This window comes from Phacochoerus africanus, chromosome 8 (genome assembly GCF_016906955.1).
Source record: "Phacochoerus africanus isolate WHEZ1 chromosome 8, ROS_Pafr_v1, whole genome shotgun sequence".
Lineage (NCBI taxonomy): Eukaryota > Metazoa > Chordata > Mammalia > Artiodactyla > Suidae > Phacochoerus > Phacochoerus africanus.
The window spans coordinates 162,716,110-162,742,973 of NC_062551.1; positions in this window are offsets into that span (position 1 = coordinate 162,716,110).

Consider the following 26,864-nt stretch of genomic DNA (forward strand, 5'->3'; position numbering starts at 1 on the left):
ATAATGTTCATTGATTATGGGATGTTCTGTCATACAGATAAGACCTAATTTATTTACCCATCCCCTCTTGTTGGTCATTTCCCATTTTTGGATGTTCAGATGCTGCCGGCATGAACAGAATGTACAAAACCCTTACCTCCTATGCCATGTGTCCTTAAACTTCCCTGCCAACCTAGGAGGAGAGTATCTACACATTCTCTCTTCACAACTAGGAAACTGAGGTTCCGAGAGGCGTTCAATGACCTGCCAAAGGTTACTTTCTTGGTTCAGGTTCCCCGTAGATAGGATATGAAGCAAGGACCCAAGGAAAAGGCATTTGAGGGCATCCAAAGAAAAAGCAGGGAAAGGAGGAAATGAGATGAGCAGGGCAGGCCGTCAGTAAAAAGTTCCTTTTCAAGCAAGTTGCCAGCGTGGATAAGCAGCGTTTTATGCCCTGCTGGGGAAAGTCAAGGATGCAGGATCCTCATCACTCAGCGTCACCCCACCTTAGGGAGGGGAGAGCAGGGTCTCTGTTCACCCCACTCCAGTCTTGGTTGAGGCTGACCCCAGGGGCCCCAATTCCCTGTCACTTGTAGACGGATGGGGGAGGGGGCAAAACTGTCTCCTGGGGCCACAGAAATGGGGGTGTTGCCGTCAGAAGAAAGGCAGCGTGGTCTACAGTGAGGAGGACAAGGGGGTGAGGGTGGGTGCTGCCCAGGACCACTAGGGTCGGTCACAGAGCTGGTCACTGTCAGAGCTGGCATGGGAATGCAGATGTGCCCAAAGTCCATCCAAAAATGGGCAGAAGATCTAAACAGACAATTCTCCAATGCAGACACACAGATAGATAAAAAACACACGAAAAGATGTAGGACATCCCTCGTTATTAGAGAAGTGCAAATCAAAACCCCTATGAGGTACCACCTTACACCAGCCAGAATGGCCCCTATCAAGAGGTGTACAAACAAAAAAATCCTGAAGAGGATGTAGAGTAAACGGAACACTTTTTTTTTTTTTTGTCTTTTTAGGGCTGCACCTGTGGCATATGGAGGTTCCCAGGCTAGGGGTCCAATCGGCGCTCTAGCAGCCAGCCTACACCACAGCCACAGCAACGCAGGATCCTTAACACACTGAGAAAGGCCAGGGATCGAACCTGTGTCCTCGTAGATGCTAGTCGGATTTGTTTCCACTGAGCCACGACAGGAACTCCGAGAAAAGGAACCCTCTTAGCACTGTTGGTGGCCACGGAAGTTGGTACAACCACCATGGAAAACAGTACAGAGATTCCTCAGAAAAACTACAAATGGAATTACCATTTGATCCAGCAACCCCACTCCTAGGCATCTATCCAGAGAAAACCATGACTCGAAAAGATACAAGCACACCCCCGTGTTCAACACAGCCCTCTAACAATAGCCAGGACAAGGCAGCCACCTAACTGGCCATCAACAGAGGAGTGGATCCAGAAGATGTGGTTCACATAGGACTCAGCCGTAGAAAGGAACAGACTAATGGCATTTGCAGCAACACAGATGGATCCAGAAATGACCATGCTAAGTGAGGTAAGTCAGACAGTGAGACACAAATATTATACGCTTTCGTTTATACATGGAATCTAAACAGAGGATGTGATCAACGTGCTTACAGAAAAGAAACGGACTCACGGACTTCGACAAACTTAAGGTTACCCAGGGAGACTGACTGGAGAGGGAGTGCGATTGGGAAGGAAGAAGCTGGGGGTTTGGGATGGAAATGTTGTAAATTCGTGTTGTGAGGAGGTTTCACAACTATAAAGGCAGTAAAATTCATGGGGGGCGGGGGGGAGAAGGCACAGGAAAATACCTGATCACAATGCAATGGATGAAGAAAGTTGGTGGTAATATGAAGAATGATGCCTGGTCATAGTCAATCTTTCAAAACCTCCATCTCCAGCAAAAACACCAAGGAGCAGGTACTTGCGAACCCCTTGTCTTACCAGCATGTCCCGACTGAGACACTTAAAAGCTTTAGTCCTCCTCTCCGAAGAAGACAAATTTCACCCTACTTAAAACTGCCCAGCAATTCACGGTCCATCCGATATTTTATCCTATGGGAAATGACCCACCAGTCGATGAATTCTCGTCATGTGACTTCAAGTTACCAAAATCTGGACTTCCCGTCGTGGTGCAGCAGAATCAAATCTGACTAGGAACCATGAGGTTGCAGGTTCAACCCCCGGCCTTGCTCAGTGGGTTAAGGATCCGGCGTTGCTGTGAGCTGTGGTGTAGGTCACAGACACAGCTTGAATCCTGCGTTGTTGAGTTGTGGTGTAGACTGGCAGCTGTAGCTCTGATTAGACCCCTGGTCAGGGAACCTCCACAGGCCACAGGTGTGGCCATAAAGGGACAAAAACAAAACAAAGTTACCAAAATCTCGGAAGCCTACTTTAGATAACTATTTCTGTAGAATTTACTTCAAAACTCTTCATTTTCTCTCCTCTACTCTCTTTTTTCCCGGCCACACCTGCAACATATGGAAGTTCCCATACTAGGGGTTGAATTGGAGCAGCTGCAGCTGAGGCCTAGGCCCCAGCGATGGCAATGTCGGGTCCTTAACACACTAAGAAGGCCAGGGATCCAACTCACATCCCCACAGAGACCCTGACAGGTCCTTAACCTGCTGAGCCACCACAGGAACTCCTTCTTTTCCTCTCCGAGATCAAAAGATTCAACTTTCAGAAAACCCAGAGAGCACAATTACAGCTCAGAGGGAGGAGAAACACCAGTTCCTCTGGAGAGATGGCTGAACCAGTTACAAAGGGTTCAGCCTTGATACAATAGCAGAGCCTTTGGGGGATCTCTTGGCAGCCCCCACTCATCCAGGACAGCCACCCCAGGGCCCCAGTGGACAGTGCACAACAAACCAGAATAACACCTGCAACTTTCAGGTTGACTCCCACAAATTTTTGGCCCCACCTGTTTAGAGGACAGCCCCCACCTCCACCCCCAGTTTCCATGCTCTGACCTGTGTTTTGAGAGTTTCCTGGGATCTCTGGCTGCCCCCGCCCCCAATTGCTGGGCCGCCTTCCTCAGGCCTACAAGAACTGGGCTTGCCCACCCTCAAGACCCAAGACAGAGCCTACAGCCAGTGACAGAGACACCAGCATGACAAGCCTGGGGGAGTCTTACGTGTCTCAAGCAAGGTCCTGGAGCAACACCCCACCGTGTGGGGAGGACGGCAGGAGGACATGGCATCAGCAGCCGCCATCAGCAGCCCCCACTCCAGGGAGCGGAAGCCAGATTGCCCGTCACAGGGGGAATGGACCTCAGGTGGGCTCCTTAGTGACCAGGGGAACCAGCAGAAGGGCAGGGCCCTCACTGCCCCCGTGCCAAGAACAAGCACCAGCTGGGGCCTGGGGCAAGGACCTAGGAAGGTCGGGCTCAGGATGGGTGGGTGTAGGGGAAGCAGGCACTGGCTGAGCAGGGGAGGGACAGAGGGTGAGTGGACCACCCTCTCAAGGGGCCTGACCCTTCAGATGCAGATGGAGTGTGACCCACAGGGATGATCAAGATGGGGCCTGGCCGTCAAGGAAGCCTCAGAAGAGAGGAATCTGGAAGAGGGTCAAGGCACGCGATGGGCCATCGGTGCCTGGCCTGTTGATGAAGTTGCCTCCAGCTGGTACTCCAGCTTGGATTCCACACCACAAACAGTAGCCATGAGACTGGCTAACATGAAATTCTGAAGACAAGCAGTATCCCGGTAGTATCAAAAGAGGGGAGTCTGGGGGGGTGGGGGGAAGGTAGCCTGAAGCTTGAGCTCAGGACGACCTTGGCTTTAGACATTCCTTAGGCCTATGGACAGTCTTGCCCTTACTGTCCACTTGGATACTGCATGAAAGGTGGTTTTTCTTTTATTTAAATTCTTTTTCTTTTTACTTTTTGGTCACCCCGCAGCATAGAGAGTTCCCAGGCCAAGGATCAGAACTGAGCCACAGCTCGGGCAATGCCTGATCTTTTAACCACTCTGCCAGTCTGGGAATGGAACCTGCACCCTGGCGCTGCAGAGACACCACTGATCCCATTGTACCACAGCAGGAAAGCCTGAATTTCCTTCTCATAACTAGTTTGTGTGACCAGGGAAAAGGAACGCAAAAAACAAAATGTTTTCACTGGGATGTTATATGTTTTGTAGGCATCTTCGTTTTTCATTTCACTTGCAATCTTGGTCCGTTTCTATAGGTGACTTTCCCTCTTTCCTAACTGTGACCATTGATGAGTCCCCTTCCTGGCTCAGTGGTTAACAAAGCCGACTAGGAACCAAAAAGATGTGGGTTCAATCCCTGGTCTCTCTCAGTGGGTTAAGGATACGTCGTTGCCAGGAGCTGTGGTGTAGGTCGCAGACATGGACTGGATCCCGTGTTGCTGTGGTGTAGGTCAGTGTCCATAGCTCTTATTAGACCCCTAGCCTGGGAACTTCCATATGCTTCAGGTGCAGCCCTAAAAAAGCAAAAAAAAAGGGGTGGGGGTGGGGGATACTATTTGGGGGAAAAACTTTTGACATCTGAAAAATATGAAAAGTGTAGAGTAAAATAACTGAACCCCTCGCCGAGAGAGAGAATATGATGTGTTTTCAATCTAGTTTAACAACATTTAGCTAATTTTAATGAACAGGTTTAGACATTTTTCTCCACTGAGCTCCCCAGTTGGACTGTGTACTATATGCTTCTCATGTACAAGTCTCCATGGCATGGACTATATATCAAAATAATGTTCATTGATTATGGGATGTTCTGTCATACAGATAAGACCTAATTTATTTACCCATCCCCTCTTGTTGGTCATTTCCCATTTTTGGATGTTCAGATGCTGCCGGCATGAACAGAATGTACAAAACCCTTACCTCCTATGCCATGTGTCCTTAAACTTCCCTGCCAACCTAGGAGGAGAGTATCTACACATTCTCTCTTCACAACTAGGAAACTGAGGATCCGAGAGGCGTTCAATGACCTGCCAAAGGTTACTTTCTTGGTTCAGGTTCCCCGTAGATAGGATATGAAGCAAGGACCCAAGGAAAAGGCATTTGAGGGCATCCAAAGAAAAAGCAGGGAAAGGAGGAAATGAGATGAGCAGGGCAGGCCGTCAGTAAAAAGTTCCTTTTCAAGCAAGTTGCCAGCGTGGATAAGCAGCGTTTTATGCCCTGCTGGGGAAAGTCAAGGATGCAGGATCCTCATCACTCAGCGTCACCCCACCTTAGGGAGGGGAGAGCAGGGTCTCTGTTCACCCCACTCCAGTCTTGGTTGAGGCTGACCCCAGGGGCCCCAATTCCCTGTCACTTGTAGACGGATGGGGGAGGGGGCAAAACTGTCTCCTGGGGCCACAGAAATGGGGGTGTTGCCGTCAGAAGAAAGGCAGCGTGGTCTACAGTGAGGAGGACAAGGGGGTGAGGGTGGGTGCTGCCCAGGACCACTAGGGTCGGTCACAGAGCTGGTCACTGTCAGAGCTGGCATGGGAATGCAGATGTGCCCAAAGTCCATCCAAAAATGGGCAGAAGATCTAAACAGACAATTCTCCAATGCAGACACACAGATAGATAAAAAACACACGAAAAGATGTAGGACATCCCTCGTTATTAGAGAAGTGCAAATCAAAACCCCTATGAGGTACCACCTTACACCAGCCAGAATGGCCCCTATCAAGAGGTGTACAAACAAAAAAATCCTGAAGAGGATGTAGAGTAAACGGAACACTTTTTTTTTTTTTTTGTCTTTTTAGGGCTGCACCTGTGGCATATGGAGGTTCCCAGGCTAGGGGTCCAATCGGCGCTCTAGCAGCCAGCCTACACCACAGCCACAGCAACGCAGGATCCTTAACACACTGAGAAAGGCCAGGGATCGAACCTGTGTCCTCGTAGATGCTAGTCGGATTTGTTTCCACTGAGCCACGACAGGAACTCCGAGAAAAGGAACCCTCTTAGCACTGTTGGTGGCCACGGAAGTTGGTACAACCACCATGGAAAACAGTACAGAGATTCCTCAGAAAAACTACAAATGGAATTACCATTTGATCCAGCAACCCCACTCCTAGGCATCTATCCAGAGAAAACCATGACTCGAAAAGATACAAGCACACCCCCGTGTTCAACACAGCCCTCTAACAATAGCCAGGACAAGGCAGCCACCTAACTGGCCATCAACAGAGGAGTGGATCCAGAAGATGTGGTTCACATAGGACTCAGCCGTAGAAAGGAACAGACTAATGGCATTTGCAGCAACACAGATGGATCCAGAAATGACCATGCTAAGTGAGGTAAGTCAGACAGTGAGACACAAATATTATACGCTTTCGTTTATACATGGAATCTAAACAGAGGATGTGATCAACGTGCTTACAGAAAAGAAACGGACTCACGGACTTCGACAAACTTAAGGTTACCCAGGGAGACTGACTGGAGAGGGAGTGCGATTGGGAAGGAAGAAGCTGGGGGTTTGGGATGGAAATGTTGTAAATTCGTGTTGTGAGGAGGTTTCACAACTATAAAGGCAGTAAAATTCATGGGGGGCGGGGGGGAGAAGGCACAGGAAAATACCTGATCACAATGCAATGGATGAAGAAAGTTGGTGGTAATATGAAGAATGATGCCTGGTCATAGTCAATCTTTCAAAACCTCCATCTCCAGCAAAAACACCAAGGAGCAGGTACTTGCGAACCCCTTGTCTTACCAGCATGTCCCGACTGAGACACTTAAAAGCTTTAGTCCTCCTCTCCGAAGAAGACAAATTTCACCCTACTTAAAACTGCCCAGCAATTCACGGTCCATCCGATATTTTATCCTATGGGAAATGACCCACCAGTCGATGAATTCTCGTCATGTGACTTCAAGTTACCAAAATCTGGACTTCCCGTCGTGGTGCAGCAGAATCAAATCTGACTAGGAACCATGAGGTTGCAGGTTCAACCCCCGGCCTTGCTCAGTGGGTTAAGGATCCGGCGTTGCTGTGAGCTGTGGTGTAGGTCACAGACACAGCTTGAATCCTGCGTTGTTGAGTTGTGGTGTAGACTGGCAGCTGTAGCTCTGATTAGACCCCTGGTCAGGGAACCTCCACAGGCCACAGGTGTGGCCATAAAGGGACAAAAACAAAACAAAGTTACCAAAATCTCGGAAGCCTACTTTAGATAACTATTTCTGTAGAATTTACTTCAAAACTCTTCATTTTCTCTCCTCTACTCTCTTTTTTCCCGGCCACACCTGCAACATATGGAAGTTCCCATACTAGGGGTTGAATTGGAGCAGCTGCAGCTGAGGCCTAGGCCCCAGCGATGGCAATGTCGGGTCCTTAACACACTAAGAAGGCCAGGGATCCAACTCACATCCCCACAGAGACCCTGACAGGTCCTTAACCTGCTGAGCCACCACAGGAACTCCTTCTTTTCCTCTCCGAGATCAAAAGATTCAACTTTCAGAAAACCCAGAGAGCACAATTACAGCTCAGAGGGAGGAGAAACACCAGTTCCTCTGGAGAGATGGCTGAACCAGTTACAAAGGGTTCAGCCTTGATACAATAGCAGAGCCTTTGGGGGATCTCTTGGCAGCCCCCACTCATCCAGGACAGCCACCCCAGGGCCCCAGTGGACAGTGCACAACAAACCAGAATAACACCTGCAACTTTCAGGTTGACTCCCACAAATTTTTGGCCCCACCTGTTTAGAGGACAGCCCCCACCTCCACCCCCAGTTTCCATGCTCTGACCTGTGTTTTGAGAGTTTCCTGGGATCTCTGGCTGCCCCCGCCCCCAATTGCTGGGCCGCCTTCCTCAGGCCTACAAGAACTGGGCTTGCCCACCCTCAAGACCCAAGACAGAGCCTACAGCCAGTGACAGAGACACCAGCATGACAAGCCTGGGGGAGTCTTACGTGTCTCAAGCAAGGTCCTGGAGCAACACCCCACCGTGTGGGGAGGACGGCAGGAGGACATGGCATCAGCAGCCGCCATCAGCAGCCCCCACTCCAGGGAGCGGAAGCCAGATTGCCCGTCACAGGGGGAATGGACCTCAGGTGGGCTCCTTAGTGACCAGGGGAACCAGCAGAAGGGCAGGGCCCTCACTGCCCCCGTGCCAAGAACAAGCACCAGCTGGGGCCTGGGGCAAGGACCTAGGAAGGTCGGGCTCAGGATGGGTGGGTGTAGGGGAAGCAGGCACTGGCTGAGCAGGGGAGGGACAGAGGGTGAGTGGACCACCCTCTCAAGGGGCCTGACCCTTCAGATGCAGATGGAGTGTGACCCACAGGGATGATCAAGATGGGGCGTGGCCGTCAAGGAAGCCTCAGAAGAGAGGAATCTGGAAGAGGGTCAAGGCACGCGATGGGCCATGGGTGCCTGGCATGTTGATGAAGTGGCCTCCACCTGGTACTTAAGCTTGGATTCCACACCACCAATTGTAGCCAGAGAGTGGCGCACATGAAATTCAGAAGTAAGTCTCAGGGCAGGATCTAAAGCACAGAGCCTGTTGGGGTGACTGTGGCCTGAAGCTTGGAGCCAAGTGGACTGGATTTAGACATTCTTTAGGACTTTGCATAGCCTGACCCTTTCTCTTTTTTTTTTGCTTTTAGGGCCACAACCCCAGCATATGGAGGTTCCAGGCTAGGGGTCGAGTTGGAGCGACAGCTGCTGGCCTACGCCACAGTCTAGGAAATGCACGATCCGAGCCACGTCTGAGACCTACACCACAGCTCACAGCAACGCCACATCCTTAACCCACTGAGTGAGGCCAGGGATGGAACCCGCAACATCATGGTTCCTAGTCAGATTCGTTTCCACTGCGCCATAACGGGAACTCCTTGCCTGAGCCTATCTTCCTGTCAACTTTGATATTGCATGAAAGGTGGTTTTACTTTGTAAGGGCTTTAACGCTTTTTATCTTTTTGGTCACGCCACAGCATGTGGACTTCCCTGGCCAGAGATCAGATCTGAGCCGCAGCTGTGGCAATGCCTAATATTTTAAACAACTGTGCTGGGCCAGGAATGGAGCCTGCATCCTGGCAATGCGGAGACACCACCAATTGCATTGTGCCACAGCAGGAACTCCTGAATTTCCTTCTCATAATGAGTACATTAGACCAGGAAAAAGGGAACATGAAAACCACATGTTTTTATTTGACATAAACGACAGCAACATCTCAGATCCACCTCCTAGAGTAAAGACAATAAAAACAAACAAATGGGACTTAATTAAACTTAAAAGTTTCTGCACAGTAAAGGAAACCCTAAACAAAACAAAAACACAACACTCAGAATGGGAGGAAATATTTGCAAATGAAGTGATTGACAAGGGATTAATTTCCAAAATTTATAAACCCCTTCTGCAGCTCAATACCCCCCCCCAAAAAAAAGAACTCCATCAAAAATGGGCAGAAGATCTAAACAGACAATTCTCCCAAGACAACATACACATGGCCAAAAAACACATGAAAAGATGTTCAATATCACTCATTACCAGAGAAATGCAAACCAAAACCACTCTGAGGTACCACCTTACACCAGCCAGAATGGCCATCACCCAAATGTCTACAAACAGCAAGTGCTGGAGAGGGTGTGGAGAAAAAGGAACCCTATGACACTGTTGATGGGATTGTAAATTGGTGCAACCACTGTGGAAAACAGTATGGGGATTCCTCAGAAAACTAAACATAGAACTACCATTCGATCCAGCAATCCCACTCCTGGGCATCTATCCAGAGAAAACCGTGGCTCGAAAAGACACATGTAATCAATCCAGTGTTCACTGCAGCACTATATACAACAGCCAAGACATGGAAGCAACCTAAATGTCCATTGACAGAGGAGTGGATGAAGATGTGGTACATATAAACAATGGAGTATTACTCAGCCATTAACAGAAAATAACGGCATTTGCAGCAACATGGATGGACCTAGAAAGTATCATGCTAAGTGAAGTCAGTCAGACAATGAGATACCAACATCAAATGCTATCACTTACATGTGGAATCTGAAAAAAGGACACAATGACATTCTTTGCAGAACAGATGCAGACTCACAGACTTTGAAAAACTTATGGTTTCCTGTTGGGAGCCGAGTTTCAAGAAGGGAATCTGCCTGATGACAAAGTCCAGGGGATTCTGAAGAACGGGCTGCAAAACAACAGGCTTGCCAGACCCCCAAAACTAGAGGACGTTATGCCTGAGGAAACATACCTTTAAGTTTCTGCTTTTTGTTTTTAATAAACAATCTCTGCCTTGTTTACTGTACCTAACTCCCTGTCCCTTACCTCGAGAAAGGACTTTATTAACTTTTATTATCTTTGCCTGCTAAACCTTTAACTTACCTCTGGGAGAAGAACTCCCCAATGTCTACATTCAAATGGGTCTCTGACTTGGCTTCTGTTTTTCACAAGATCTTAGATAATATTGGTATGCATTATTTAGCTAAAATTGTTTTAAGTTTTTAGTAATAAGTAAGTTTTAGGAGCTATAGGTAGTTATTGATAATTACTGATTTATTGAATTAAGTATTGTAAGTATAGAAATCTATTAATAATAAAGTTAAAAGTAAAATAGTTGGGAGTTCCAGTCGTGGTGCAGTGGTTAACGAATCTGACTAGGAACCATGAGGTTGCGGGTTCGGTCCCTGCCCTTGCTCAGTGGGTTAAGGATCCAACGTTGCCGTCAGCTGTGGTGTAGGTTGCAGACTCGGCTCGGATCCCGCGTTGCTGTGGCTCTGTTGTAGGCCGGCGGCTACAGCTCCAATTCGACCCCTAGCCTGGGAAGCTCCATATGCCAGCGGGAGCACCCCAAGAAATGGCAAAAAGACCAAAAGACAAAAAAAGTAAAATAGTTGTTAGGTTTATAATCAGATGATTGTTCTAAGAAAACAATATGTTTGTAACTTTTACAAAGGTCATGTGTGGCTTACGTGATTCCTAGTTCCTGCTTGATTGCTCTTTTATGGTGTTCAATTCGATTTTATGCTTTTAGACTGTACTTTACCCAAATCATGTGCTTTTTTATCTTAAAAGTTTACCTACGTTTTTTGGAAAATTTTGAGATATTGATCTTCCATTGTTTATGTCAGTTTTAGCCTTTTCCCCTGTGTAATTCACTGCTGTTCACCAATAAATTTGAGACTGCTTGAGCACTCCTGGAGAGTGTGTGCGTCTCCTTTATTCCTGCACCTGCGTTATTCCTCCTCTTCGGAAAAGTCCCCTGACCCCCAGGGCGGGACCCCAGCAGTTTCCAAAGGAGACAGGTTGGGGTGTGGGGGGATGCATTGAGGGTTCGGGATGGAAATGCTATAAAATTTGGTTGTGATGATTGTTGTACAACTATAAAGGTAATAAAATTCATTGATTTAAAAAAAACATGTTTTTATTGGGATACTAATCATTTGGTAGGCATCTTCATTTTTCAATTTACTTGCAGTCTCAATCAATCTCTATAGGTAATATTTCCCTTTTCCGAACTATGAGCATTAATACTGTTTTGGGAAAACTTTTGACATTTAAAAAAATAGGAAAAAGTATAGAGTAAAATAGCTTACCACCACCATCAAGGGATAGAGAACTCACTGTATTTTCAATCTATTTTAACAGATGATTTTTAATGAACAGGTTTATACATTTTCATCCACTGAGCTCCCCAGCTGCATTGTGTACTATATACTCTTCATGTGCAATTCTCCATGGCACTGATTACTTATCAAAAATAATTTTCATTGATTACGTGATATTCTGTCATACAGATAACACCTAATTCATTTTCACATCCCCTCTTGTTAGGTCTATAGGTCTTTCCTATTTTTTGATGTTCAAACTTTGCTGGCATGAACTGAATTGTACAAAACCCTTCCTTCCTATTCCATGTGTCCTTAAACTTACCTACCAATCTAGGAGGTGAGTGCCATACAGATTCTCTTTATATCTTTATACAGATTTGGAAACTGAGGGTCTGAGAAGAATTCGATGACTTGTCAAAGGTCAGTGTCTTAGCTCAGGCTCCCACAGAAAGAGGTGACAGGGTAAGGACCCAAGGCCAAGGGATTTAAGAACGGCATCTCAAGAAAAAGCAGGCAAAAGAGGAAATGAGACAAGGAGGGCAGGCAGTTGATGAAAAGTTCATCATCCAACAAGTTGCCAGTGTGGATAAGCAGAGTTTTCAGCCCTGCTGGGGAAAGTCGGGGATCCAGGGTCCTCATGACTCAACATTACCCCACCTTAGGGAGGGGAGAGCAGGGTCTCTGTTCACCCCACTCCAGTCTTGGTTGAGGCTGACCCCAGAGGCCTGAATTCCCTGCCACTTCTAGACGGATGGGGGAGGGGGCAAAGCAGCCTCCCGGGGCCACAGCAATGCAGGTGTTGCCGTCAGAAGATAGGCAGTGTAGCCCATAGTGATGAGGGCAAGGGGGTAAGGGTGGGTGCTGACCAGGACTACTAGGGTCAGTCACAGAGCTGGTAACTGTCAGAGCTGGCATGTGAATGCAGATGTGCCCAAAGCCCATCAAAAATGGGCAGAAGATCTAAACAGAGAACTTTGCAATGCAGACATACAGGGAGCCAAAAAAGCATATGAAACCATGTTCAACAGCACTCATAAATGAGAGAAATGCAAATCAAAACTCCTCTAAGGTACCACCTTACAGAATGGTCACCATCAAATAGTCTGCAATCAAAAAATGCTGGAGAGGGTGTGAAGAAAAGGGAACCCACTCAACACTGTTGGTGGCCATGTAAATTGGTGTAACCACCATGGAAAACAGTACAGAGACTCCTCAAAAAGCTAAAAATACAAATTACCATTTGATCCAGCAATCCTGCTTCTGGGAATCTATCCAGAGAAAACCACTGACTCAAAAAGATACATGCACACCCCAAAGTTCATCGCAGCACTATATGCAATAGCCAAGACACGACAGCCCCCCTAACTGTCCATGGACAGAAGAGTGGATCAAGAGGATGTGGCACACAAACACCATGGAATGAGACTCAGCCAGAAGAAGGAACTAATGGCATTTTCAGAAACATGGATGGACCTAGAAATTATCATGCTAAGTTAGTGCGACACAAAATTTATATTCTATCCCTTAAACGTGGAAAATAAACAAAGGGTATGGTCAACTTATTTGCAGAAAAGAATCTGACTCGCAGACTCTGAAAAATTGAGTGTTATCCAAGCAGACAGGTTGGGGGTGGGGGGATGAGAGACGGGCTGGGGGTTTGGGAGGGAAATATTGTATAATTGGGCTGAGATGATGGTTGTACAACTATAAAGATAATAAAATTCATTGGGGTAAAGAAGGCACAGGAAAATACCTGATCACAATGCAACTGATAAAGAAAGTTGGTGACAATATGAAGAATGATGCCTGGTTATTGTCTTAATCTTTTAAAAACCTTCATCTCCAGCGAAAAAAAACAAGGAAGAGGTACTTGTGACTCCTCCCCGCTCCCACGTCATACCCGCATGTCCTGACTGGTAGAAGCAGATGCTAACCCTCCTCTCCTAAGAGGGTAGAGTTTGTTCTACTTGGCCAACAATTCATGTTCCATCCAATATTTTATCTTCTGTGAAATGACCCAGATGTTCAATGAATTCTCTTCATTTCATTTAGTTTCAAAGTTCACCAATATGGGAAGACAATTTTAGATAAATCATTTCTATAGAATTTACCTAAAAGCTTTTTTTCACTAGTACTTTTTTTTTCTGCCACACCTGCAATATGTGGAAGCTCCCAGACTAGAGGTTGAACTAGAGCAGCTTCAACTGAGGCCGAGGGCCCAGCCTGGGCAACAACAGGTTCGAGTTGCAGCTTGCGGCAACGCCAGACCTTTAACACACTGAACATGCCGGGGATCCAACGCCCATCCCCCGGAGACCCTGTCAGGTCCTTCGCCCGCTGAGCCACCACAGAACTCCCTTCTTTCCTCTCACAGACCGTAAAGATTCAACTTCCAGAAAGCCCAGGGAGACCAGTTACATCTCAGAGGCAGCACAAATACCAGTTCATTCTGGAGAGGGGGCTGTACCGGTTACAAAGGGCTCAGCCTTGACACAATGGCAGAGCTTTTAGGGGGTCACTGTCGTCCAGACCTCTTGGTATCCCCCACTCATTGAGGACAGCCGCCCCAAAATCCCACACAGGTGTGATTGAGTGCACAAACACCCAGGATGACCCCTGCAACTTTCGGGATGACTCCCACCACTTTTGGGCCCCACGTGTTTAGTTACACCCCCCCACCCCAGTTTCTATGCTCTGATCTGTGTTTTGAGAGTTTCCTGGGATCCCTGGCTGCCCCCCCCCCACCCCGCCACCCTGCAATTGCTGGGCCACCTTCCTCAGGCCTCCAAGACCTGGGCTTGCCCACCCTCAAGACCCAAGACAGAGCCTACAGCCAGTGACAGAGACACCAGTGTGTCAAGCCTGGGGGAGACTTACGTGTCTCAAGCAAGGTCCTGGAGCCACCACACCCCACCGTGTGGGGAGGACGGCAGGAGGACATGGCGTCGGCAGCCCCCACTCCAGGGAGCGGAAGCCAGATTGCCCATCACAGGGGGAATGGACCTCAGGTGGGCTCCTTAGTGACCAGGGGAACCAGCAGAAGGGCAGGGCCCTCACTGCCCCCGTGCCAAGAACAAGCACCAGCTGGGGCCTGGGGCAAGGACCTAGGAAGGTCGGGCTCAGGATGGGTGGGTGTAGGGGAAGCAGGCACTGGCTGAGCAGGGGAGGGACAGAGGGTGAGTGGACCACCCTCTCAAGGGGCCTGACCCTTCAGATGCAGATGGAGTGTGACCCACAGGGATGATCAAGATGGGGCCTGGCAGTCAAGGAAGCCTCAGAAGAGAGGAATCTGGAAGAGGGTCAAGGCACGCGATGGGCCATCGGTGCCTGGCCTGTTGATGAAGTTGCCTCCACCTGGTACTCCAGCCTGGATTCCACACCACAAACAGTAGCCGTGAGACTGGCTAACATGAAATTCTGAAGACAGACATTCTCAGGGCAGCATCAAAAGAGGGGAGCCTGCGGGGGAGACAGTAGCTCGAACGTGCACTCAAGACGACCTTGGCTTTAGACATTCCTTAGGCCTTTGCACAGCCTGGCCCTTTCTTGCCGTCCACTTTGATAATGCATGGAAGCTGAATTTCCTTTTATTTTTGTCTCTTCTTTTTTCTTTCATGGTCACCTGGCAGCAGATGGAGTTCCCAGACCAGGGGTCACATCCAAGCTGCAGCTCTGGCAACACCTGATCTTTTAATCACTGTGCCCGGCTCGGAATGGAACCAGCGTCCTGGTGGTACAGAGACACCACTGATCCCATTGTGCCACAGCAGGAACACCTGAATTTCCTTCTCATAACTAGTTTATTTGACCAGGGAAAAGGAACACAAAACCAAAATGCTTTCATTGGGATATTATACATTTTGTAGGCATCTTCGCTTTTTATTTCATTTGCAATCTCAATCAATATCTATAAATAACACTGGTTCTTCCCAACTGTGACCATTAATACTGTTGTAGGATAACTTTGACATTTGAAAAACAGGAAAAAGCCTAGACTAAAATAACTTACAATCACCATCAAGAGATAGAGAACTAATTTTCAATCAATTTTCACAGCATTTAGTTCATTTTAAATGAACAGGTTTAGGCATGTTCCTCTACTGAGCTCCCCAGCTGGACTGTGTAATATATACTCTTCATGTACAATTCTCCCTGGAATTGACTATTGATCAAAAATAATTTTCATCGATTATGTGCTATTCTGTCATACAGATAAAACCGAATTCATTTACCCATCCCCTCTTGTTGGACACAGAGGTCATTTCCCATTTTCTGATGTTCAAATGTTGCTGGCATGAACCGAAATTCCTTCCTGTGCCATGTGGCCTTCCACTTCCCTACCAACCTAGGAGGGGCGTGCCATACTGATTCTCTGTATACAGATTAGGAAACTGAGGCTGTGAGAGGAATTGAAGGATTTGTTAAAGATCATTGTCTTGGGAGTTCCCGTCTTGGCGCAGCGGAAACGGATCCGACTAGGAACCCTGAGATTGCGAGTTAGATCCCTGGCCTCGCTTAGTGGGTTGAGGATCTGGTGCTGCTGTGAGCTGTGATGTAGGCCGGCAGCTCGGGTCCGGTGTTGCTGTGGCTCTGGCGTAGGCCGGCAGCCACAGCTCTGATTAGACCTCTACCCTGGGAACCTCCACGTGCTGTGCGTGCGACCTAAAAATACAAAAGACAAAATTAAAAAAAAAAAAAAAAGAGAGAAATGCTGTCTTGGTTCAGGTACCTGCCACCCTCCCCCAAAACAGGCCATAGGGTAAGGACCCAAGGACAAAGTATTTAAGAAGGAAGGGCATCTCAGAAAAGCAGGGAAATGAGGAAATGAGACGAGCAGGGCAGGCCGTCAGTGGAAAGTTCACCGTCAAGCAAGTTGCCAGTGTGGATAAGCAGCGTTTTCAGCCCTGCTGGGGAAAGTCGGGGATCCAGGGTCCTCATGACTCAGCGTTTCCCCACCTGAGGGAGGGGAGAGCAGGGTCTCTGTTCACCCCACTCCAGTCTTGGTTGAGGCTGACCCCAGGGGCCCCAATTCCCTGTCCCTTCCAGATGGCTGGGGACAAGGGCAAAGCAGCCTCCCGGGGCCACTGCAATGCAGGTGTTGGCGGTCAGAAGATAGGCAGCATGGCCCATAGTGATGAGGGCAAGGGGGTGAGGGTGGGTGCTGCCCAGGACCACTGGGGTCAGTCACAGAGCTGGTAACTGTCAGAGCTGGGATGTGAAGGCAGATGTGCCCAAGTCCATCCAAAAATGGGCAGATGAACCCAACAGACAATTCTCCAATGCAGACACAGAGAGCCCCAAAAATACACAGGAAAAGATGTTCAGCACCGCTCATTACTAGAGAAATGCAATCAACTCAACCAGCCAGAATGGCCACCATCAAAGAGTCAGCAAACAATAAATGCTGGAGAGGGTGTGGAGAAAAGGGAACCCTCTTAGCACTGTTGGTGGCCATGTAAATTGGTTCAACCACCATGGAAAATAGTACAGAGATTCCTCAGAAAAACTACAAATGGAATTACCATTTGATCCAGAAATCCCACTCCTGGGCATCTATCCAGAGAAAACCATGACTCGAAAAGATACAAGCACACCCCGTATTCAACACAGCCCTCCCTCTATACAATTGCCAGGACAAGGCAGCCACCTAACTGGCCATCGACAGAGGAGTGGATCGAGAAGATGTGGTTCACACAGGACTCAGCCGTAGAAAGGAACAGACTAATGGCATTTGCAGCAACACAGATGGATCCAGAAATGACCATGCTAAGTGAAGTTTTCAGACAATGAAACACAGAACCCATATGCTATCCCTTAAACGTGGAATCTAAACAAAGGCTAGGATCAGCATATTGGCAGAAAAGAATCGGACTCACAGGATTTGAAATACTTAAGTTTACCCAGGGAGAGAGGTTGGAGATGGAATGGGATTAGGAGGGAGAGGTTGGGGTGTGGGATGGAAATGTTGTAAAATCGTGTTGTGATGATGGTTGTACAGTTATAAAGGTAGTAAAATTCATGGGGGGGCAAAGACGGCACAGGAAAATACCTGATCACAATGCAATGGATGAAGAAAGTTGGTGACAAAATGAAGAATGATGCCTGGTCGTAGTCTCAATTCTTTAAAAACCTCCATCTATCCAGCAAGACACCAAGGAGCAGGTACTTGTGACCCCCCTGTCTTACCAGCATGTCCCAACTGAGACACTTAAGCTTTAGTCCTCCTCTCCAAAGAAGACAAATTTCACTCTACTTAGAACTGCCCGGCAATTCACGGTCCATCCGATATTTTATCCAACGTGAAATGACCCACTAGTCAATGAATTCTCGTCATGCGACGTCCTTTCAAGTTACCAAAAACTAGGAAGCCTACTTTAGATAATAATTTCTATAGAACTTACTCCAAAGCTCTTAATTTTTTCTCCTTTACTTGCTTTTTTTGGCCACACCTGCAACTCATGGAAGTTCCCAGACTAGGGGTTGAATTGAAGCAGTTGCATCTGAGGCCAAGGCCCCAGCCTCAGCAACATCGGGTCCTTAACCCATGAGGAAGGCCAAGGATTCAACTCACATCCCCACAGTAACCCTGACAGGTCCTTCACCCACTGAGCCACCAAGGGACCTCCCTCCTTTCCTCTCAGAGATCATAAAGATTCAACTTCCAGAAAATCCAGAACAATTACAGCTCAGAGGGAGGAGAAAATACCAGTTCCTTCTGGAGACCTGGCTGAACCAGTGAAGAAGCACTTGCCTTTAGGGGGGTCTCTCTTATCCAGACACCCTGGCAGCCCCCACTCATCAAGGACAGCCACCCCAAGGCGCCACTGGATAGCGCACAGCCACCCAGGATGACCCCTGCAACTTTCAGGATGACTCCCGCCACTTTTGGGCCCCACGTGTTTAGAGGACAGCCTCCCTCCACCCCCAGTTTCCATGCTCTGACCTGTGTTTTGGGAGTTTCCTGGGATCTCCCCGCTATCCCGAATTACTGCTGGGCCGCCTGCCTCAGGCCTCCAAGACCTGGGCTTGCCCACCCTCAGACAGAGCCTACAGCCAGTGACAGAGACACCAGCATGACAAGGCTGGGGGAGACTTACGTGTCTCAAGCAAGGTCCTGGAGCCACACCCCACCGTGTGGGGAGGACGGCAGGAGGACATGGCATCGGCAGCCCCCACTCCAGGGAGCGGAAGCCAGATTGCCCATCACAGGGGGAATTGACCTCAGGTGGGCTCCTTAGTTACCAGGGGAACCAGCAGAAGGGCAGGGCCCTCACTGCCCCCGTGCCAAGAACAAGCACCAGCTGGGGCCTGGGGCAAGGACCTAGGAAGGTCGGGCTCAGGGTGGGTGGGTGTAGGGGAAGCAGGCACTGGCTGAGCAGGGGAGGGACAGAGGGTGAGTGGACCACCCTCTCAAGGGGCCTGACCCTTCAGATGCAGATGGAGTGTGACCCACAGGGATGATCAAGATGGGGCGTGGCCGTCAAGGAAGCCTCAGAAGAGAGGAATCTGGAAGTGGGTCAAGCCACCAAATTGGCCATCATTGCCTGACTTTGAATGAAGTTGCCCTAAATTGGTATGCCAGCTTGGAAGCCATACCACAAACAGTAGCCGTGAGACTGGCTAACATGAAATTCTGAAGACAGACATTCTCAGGGAAGCATCAAAAGAGGGGAGGCTATGGGGGAAACGGGAGGCTGAAGCTTGGACTCCAGCAGATCTCGGCTTTAGACATTCCTTAGGCCTTTGCACAGCCTGACCCTTTCTTACTGTCCACTTAGAAATTGCAAGAAAGATGATTTTTCTCTTTTTGATTAATTAATTAAAAAAGTTTTTTTTTTGTCTTTTTGCCATTTCTAGGGCTGCTCCCGCGGCATATGGAGGTTCCCGGGCTAGGGGTTGAATCAGAGCTGTAGCCTCCGGCCTACGCCAGAGCCACAGCAATGTCAGATCCGAGACGTGTCTGCAACCTACACCACAGCTCTCGCGGCAACACTGGATCATTAACCCACTGAGCAAGGGCAGGGGCCGAACCCGCTACCTCATGGTTCCTAGTCGGATTCGTTAACCACTGCGCCACGACAGGAACTCCTTTTTTTTTTTTTTTTTTTTTAATTTTAAATTTTCTTTCCTTTTACTTATCTGGTCATCCGTCAGCATATGGAGTTTCCAGGCCCAGGGAGCAGATCCGAGCCTCAGCTGTGGCAACTCCTGATCCTTTAATCACTGTGTCAGGCCTGGAATGGAACTTGCATCCTGGCACTGAAGACACCACTGATCCCATTGCACCATAGCAAGAACTCCTGAATTTCCTTCTCATAACCAGTACATTAGACCAGGAAAAGGGAACATAAAAACTAATTGTTTTTATTGGGATACTAATCATTTGGTAGGCATCTTCATTTTTCACTTTATGTGCAATCTCAGTCAATTTCCATCTTTCTTTTTTTTTTTTTTTTTTGCCTTTTTGCCATTTTCTTGGGCCACTCCCTCAGCATATGGAGGTTCCCAGGCTAGGGGTCGAATCGGAGCTGTAGCCACTGCCTACACCACAGCCATAGCAACACGGGATCCAAGCCGAGTCTGCGACCTACACCACAGCTCAAGGCAACGCCGGATCCTTACACCACTGAGCAAGGCCAGGGATCCAACCCGCAACTTCATCCTTCCTAGTCGGGTTCGTTAACCACTGCGCCACGACGGGACCTCCTCGATCAATTTCTGTAGGTAACATTTCCTTTTTCCCAACTATGAGCATTAACACTATAGGGGGAAAATTTTTGACATCTGAAAACTAGGAAAAAGCATAGAGTAAAAGAACTTACCACCACCACCAAGAGACAGAGAACTCAAGTATTTTCAATCTATTTTAACAATATTTAGATAGTTTTAAATGAACAGGTTTAGACATTTTCCTCCACTGAGCTCCCCAGTGAGACTGTGTAATATGTACTCTTCATGTGCAATTCTCCATGGCACTATTTGTCAAAATAATTTTCATTGATTATGTGATATTCTGTCATACAGGTAAAACCTAATTCATTTACCCGTCCCCTCTTCTTAGACATGTAGGTCATTCCCCACTTTCTGAGGCTTGAATGTTGCTGGCAGGAACCGAAATGTACAAGACCCTTCCTTCCTATGCCATGCGTCCTTAAACTTCCCTACCAACGTAGAGGCAAGTACCGCACAGATTCTCTGTTCACAGATTAGGAAACGAAGGAGCCGAGAGGAGTTCAGCGACTTGTCAAAGGTCTTAGTTCGGGTTCCCCCCAGAGGCCATGAGGTAAGGATCCAAGGCCAGGGATGAAGAAGGGCATGTCAAGAAAACGTAGGCAAAGGAGGAAGTGAGACGAGGAGGGCAGGCAGCCGATGAAAAGTTCACCGTCAAGCAAGTTGCCAGTGTGGATAAGCAGAGTTTTCAGCCCTGCTGGGGAAAGTCGGGGATCCAGGGTCCTCATGACTCAGCGTTTCCCCACCTGAGGGAGGGGAGAGCAGGGTCTCTGTTCACCCCACTCCAGTCTTGGTTGAGGCTGACCCCAGGGGCCCCAATTCCCTGTCCCTTCCAGATGGCTGGGGACAAGGGCAAAGCAGCCTCCCGGGGCCACTGCAATGCAGGTGTTGGCGGTCAGAAGATAGGCAGCGTGGCCCTTAGTGATGAGGGCAAGGGGGTAAGGGTGGGTGCTGCCCAGGACCACTGGGGTCGGTCACAGAGCTGGTCACTGTCAGAGCTGGGATGTGAATGCAGATGTGCCCAAAGTCCATCCAAAAATGGGCAGATGAACCCAACAGACAATTCTCCAATGCAGACACACAGAAAGCCCCAAAAACACAGGAAAAGATGTTCAGCACCACTCATTATTAGAGAGATGCAAATCAAAACCCCTTTGAGGTGCCACCTTACACCAGCCAGAATGGCCATCGTCAAGGAGTCTGCCAACAAAAATTGCTGGAAGGGGTGTGGAGAAAAGGGAATGCTCTTAACACTGTTGGTGGCCATGGAAGTTGGTGCAACCACTATGGAAAACAGTACGGAGAGTCCTCAGAAAAACAACAAGTGGAATTACCATTTGATCCAGCAATCCCACTCCTGGGTATCCACCCAGAGAAAACCGTGACTCAAAAAGATACACGCACACCGCAGTGTTGATGGTAGCCCACTATCCAACAGCCAAGACACGGAAGCCACCTAGCTGAACATTGATAGAGGAGTGGATCAAGAAGGTGTGATACGAATACACAATGGAATATGACTCAGCCATTAAAAAGGAACGAACTAATGGCATGTGTAGCCACATCGATGGACCTAGGAATTATCATGCCTAGTGACGTTAGACAGACACAAAATTCATATGGTGTCACTTATACATGGAATCTACACAGAGGAAGCGATCAACTTGTTTGCAGAACAGAAGCACACAGACTCTGAAAACTGCAGGTTACCCAAGGAGACGGGGTGGGGGAGGAGAGAGGGGCTGGGGTTTGGGATGGAACTGTTCTATAACTGGGCTGAGATGATGGTTGTACAACTATAACGGTAGTAAAATTCATTGGTGGGGCGGGGAGAAGGCACAGGAAATTGACTGGTCACAATGCAATCGGTAAAAGAAAATCGGTGGCAATAACTAGAATGATGACTGTTCATAGCCTTAATCCTTTAAAAAAAAACCTTCATCTCCAGCAAAAAACCAAGGCAAAGGTCCTTGTGACCCCCCCGTCATACCAGCATGTTCCGAGTTGGGGACAAACGCTCTGACCCTCCTCTCCTAAGAGGGTAGAGTCCATTCTCCTTAGACCTGGCCAGCAAGCCATGTTCCTTCCAATATTTTACCCTATGTGCTATGACCCAGGTGGTCAATGAGTTTGCTTCATTTCACTTATTTCCAAAGGTTACCAATCCGGGAGGACAATTTTAGATAAATCATTTCCATAGAACTTACCTAAAAGCTATTTTTTTCCACCTGTTTTTCCTTTTCTTTTCTTTCCTTTTTATTCTTTTGGCCACACTTGCAACACATGGAAGTTCCCAGACTCGGGGTTGAATGGGAACAGCTGCAACTGAGGCCTAGGCTCCAGCCTCAGCCACAAGTCCGAGCCCTGGTTTGCGGCAATGCCGGATCCTTAGCCCATTGAGCAAGGCCAGGTTTCCCACAAACATCCCCCTCGGAGACCCTGGCGTGTCCTTCATCCGCTGAGCCCCCACAGGAACTCCCTCCTCTCCTCTCACAGAACATAAGGATTCAACTTCCGGAAAGCCCAGGGAGATCAGCTACAGCCCAGAGGCAGGACAAATACCAGTTCCTTCTAAAGAGCGGGCTGAACCAGTTACAATGGGCTCCGCCTTGATGCAATAGCAGAGCCTTTAGGGGGTAACTGTCCTCCAGGCCTCTTCCCAGCCCCCGCTCATGGAAGACAGCCACCCCAGGGCCCCACCAGCGAGTGCACAGCCACCCAGGGTGACCCCTGCAACTTTCGGGATGACTCCCACAAATTTTGGGACCAAACATGTTTAGTGGACAGCCCTCTGGCAGCTTTCCATTCTCTGTCCTCTATTTCAGGAGTTTCCTGGATCTCCTGGCTGCCCCCCGCCCCCCATTGTTGGGCCACCTTCCTCAGGCCTCCAAGACCTGGGCTTGCCCACCCTCAAGACCCAAGACAGAGCCTACAGCCAGTGACAGAGACACCAGTGTGTCAAGCCTGGGGGAGACTTACGTGTCTCAAGCAAGGTCCTGGAACAACACCCCACCGTGTGGGGAGGACGGCAGGAGGACATGGCGTCGGCAGCCCCCACTCCAGGGAGCGGAAGCCAGATTGCCCATCACAGGGGGAATGGACCTCAGGTGGGCTCCTTAGTTACCAGGGAAACCGGCAGAAGGGCAGGGCCCTCACTGCCCCCGTGCCAAGAACAAGCACCAGCTGGGGCCTGGGGCAAGGACCTAGGAAGGTCGGGCTCAGGGTGGGTGGGTGTAGGGGAAGCAGGCACTGGCTGAGCAGGGGAGGGACAGAGGGTGAGTGGACCACCCTCTCAAGGGGCCTGACCCTTCAGATGCAGATGGAGTGTGACCCACAGGGATGATCAAGATGGGGCCTGGCAGTCTAGGAAGCCTCAGAAGAGAGGAATCTGGAAGTGGGTCAAGGCACGTGATGGGCCATCGGTGCCTGGCCTGTTGATGAAGTTGCCTCCACCTGGTACTCCAGCCTGGATTCCACACCACAAACAGTAGCCGTGAGACTGGCTAACATGAAATTCTAAAGACAGACATTCTCAGGGCAGCATCAAAAGAGGGGAGCCTGCGGGGGAGACAGTAGCTCGAAACGTGCACTCAAGACGACCTTGGCTTTAGACATTCCTTAGGCCTATGGACAGTCTTGCCCTTACTTACTGTCCACTTGGATACTGCATGAAAGGTGGTTTTTCTTATATTTATTTTTTAAAAATTTTCTTTTTACTTTTTGGTCACCCCGCAGCATCATGAGTTCCCAGGCCAGGGATCAGATTCGAGCCACAGCCTTGGCAAGGCCTTATCCTTTAAGCACTGTGCAAGGCCGGGGATGGAACCTGGGTCCTGGTGCTACAGAGACACCACCGATCCCATTGCTCCACAGCAGGAACTACAGAATTGCCCTCTCATAACTAGTTCGTTCGACCAGGGGAAAGGAACACAAAAACCAACTTGTTTATATCGGGACATTATACACTTCGTAGGCATCTCTGTTTTCCATTTCATTCGCCGTCTTGATCAGTTTCTGTGGGTAGCACTTCTTCTTCCCACCTGTGACCATTGCTACGATTTGGGGAAGGACTTTTGACGTTTGAAAAACAGGAAAAAGCGTAGACTAAAATAACTTCACCACCAGCGCCAACAGATAGAGAACAAATTTGCAATCAATTTTCACAACATTTACGTCATTTTTAAGGAACAGGTGTAGGCATGTTCCTCCACTGAGCTCCCCAGCTGCACTGTGTAATATACACTCTTCATGGACAATTCTCCCTGGAATTGACTATTGATCAAAAATAATTTCCATCGATTATGTGCTATTCTGTCATACAGATAAAACCGAATTCATTTACCCATCCCCTCTTGTTGGACACAGAGGTCATTTCCCATTTTCTGATGTTCAAATGTTGCTGGCATGAACCGAAATTCCTTCCTGTGCCATGTGGCCTTCCACTTCCCTACCAACCTAGGAGGGGCGTGCCGTACTGATTCTCTGTATACAGATTAGGAAACTGAGGCTGTGAGAGGAATTGAAGGATTTGTTAAAGATCATTGTCTTGGGAGTTCCCGTCTTGGCGCAGCGGAAACGGATCCGACTAGGAACCCTGAGATTGCGAGTTAGATCCCTGGCCTCGCTTAGTGGGTTGAGGATCTGGTGCTGCTGTGAGCTGTGATGTAGGCCGGCAGCTCGGGTCCGGTGTTGCTGTGGCTCTGGCGTAGGCCGGCAGCCACAGCTCTGATTAGACCTCTACCCTGGGAACCTCCACGTGCTGTGCGTGCGACCTAAAAATACAAAAGACAAAATTAAAAAAAAAAAAAAAGAGAGAAATGCTGTCTTGGTTCAGGTACCTGCCACCCTCCCCCAAAACAGGCCATAGGGTAAGGACCCAAGGACAAAGTATTTAGGAAGGAAGGGCATCTCAGAAAAGCAGGGAAATGAGGAAATGAGACGAGCAGGGCAGGCCGTCAGTGGAAAGTTCACCGTCAAGCACGTTGCCAGTGTGGATAAGCAGAGTTTTCAGCCCTGCTGGGGAAAGTCAGGGATGCAGGGTCCTCATGACTCAGCGTTACCCCACCTGAGGGAGGGGAGAGCAGGGTCTCTGTTCACCCCACTCCAGTCTTGGTTGAGGCTGACCCCAGGGGCCCCAATTCCCTGTCCCTTCCAGATGGCTGGGGACAAGGGCAAAGCAGCCTCCCGGGGCCACTGCAATGCAGGTGTTGGCGGTCAGAAGATAGGCAGCATGGCCCATAGTGATGAGGGCAAGGGGGTGAGGGTGGGTGCTGACCGAGGCCACTGGGGTCAGTCACAGAGCTGGTCACTGTCAGAGCTGGCATGGGAATGCAGATGTGCCCAAGTCCATCCAAAAATGGGCAGATGAACCTAACAGACAATTCTCCAATGCAGACACAGAGAGCCCCAAAAATACACAGGAAAAGATGTTCAGCACCGCTCATTACTAGAGAAATGCAATCAACTCAACCAGCCAGAATGGCCACCATCAAAGAGTCAGCAAACAATAAATGCTGGAGAGGGTGTGGAGAAAAGGGAACCCTCTTAGCACTGTTGGTGGCCATGTAAATTGGTTCAACCACCGTGGAAAATAGTACAGAGATTCCTCAGAAAAACTACAAATGGAATTACCATTTGATCCAGAAATCCCACTCCTGGGCATCTATCCAGAGAAAACCATGACTCGAAAAGATACAAGCACACCCCCGTGTTCAACACAGCCCTCCCTCTATACAATTGCCAGGACAAGGCAGCCACCTAACTGGCCATCGACAGAGGAGTGGATCAAGAAGATGTGGTTCACACAGGACTCAGCCGTAGAAAGGAACAGACTAATGGCATTTGCAGCAACACAGATGGATCCAGAAATGACCATGCTAAGTGAAGTTTTCAGACAATGAAACACAGAACCCATATGCTATCCCTTAAACGTGGAATCTAAACAAAGGCTAGGATCGGCATATTGGCAGAAAAGAATCGGACTCACAGGATTTGAAATACTTAAGTTTACCCAGGGAGAGAGGTTGGAGATGGAATGGGATTAGGAGGGAGAGGTTGGGGTGTGGGATGGAAATGTTGTAAAATCGTGTTGTGATGATGGTTGTACAGTTATAAAGGTAGTAAAATTCATGGGGGGGCAAAGACGGCACAGGAAAATACCTGATCACAATGCAATGGATGAAGAAAGTTGGTGACAAAATGAAGAATGATGCCTGGTCGTAGTCTCAATTCTTTAAAAACCTCCATCTATCCAGCAAGACACCAAGGAGCAGGTACTTGTGACCCCCCTGTCTTACCAGCATGTCCCAACTGAGACACTTAAGCTTTAGTCCTCCTCTCCGAAGAAGACAAATTTCACTCTACTTAGAACTGCCCGGCAATTCACGGTCCATCCGATATTTTATCCAACGTGAAATGACCCACTAGTCAATGAATTCTCGTCATGCGACGTCCTTTCAAGTTACCAAAAACTAGGAAGCCTACTTTAGATAATAATTTCTATAGAACTTACTCCAAAGCTCTTAATTTTTTCTCCTTTACTTCCTTTTTTTTGGCCACACCTGCAACTCATGGAAGTTCCCAGACTAGGGGTTGAATTGAAGCAGTTGCATCTG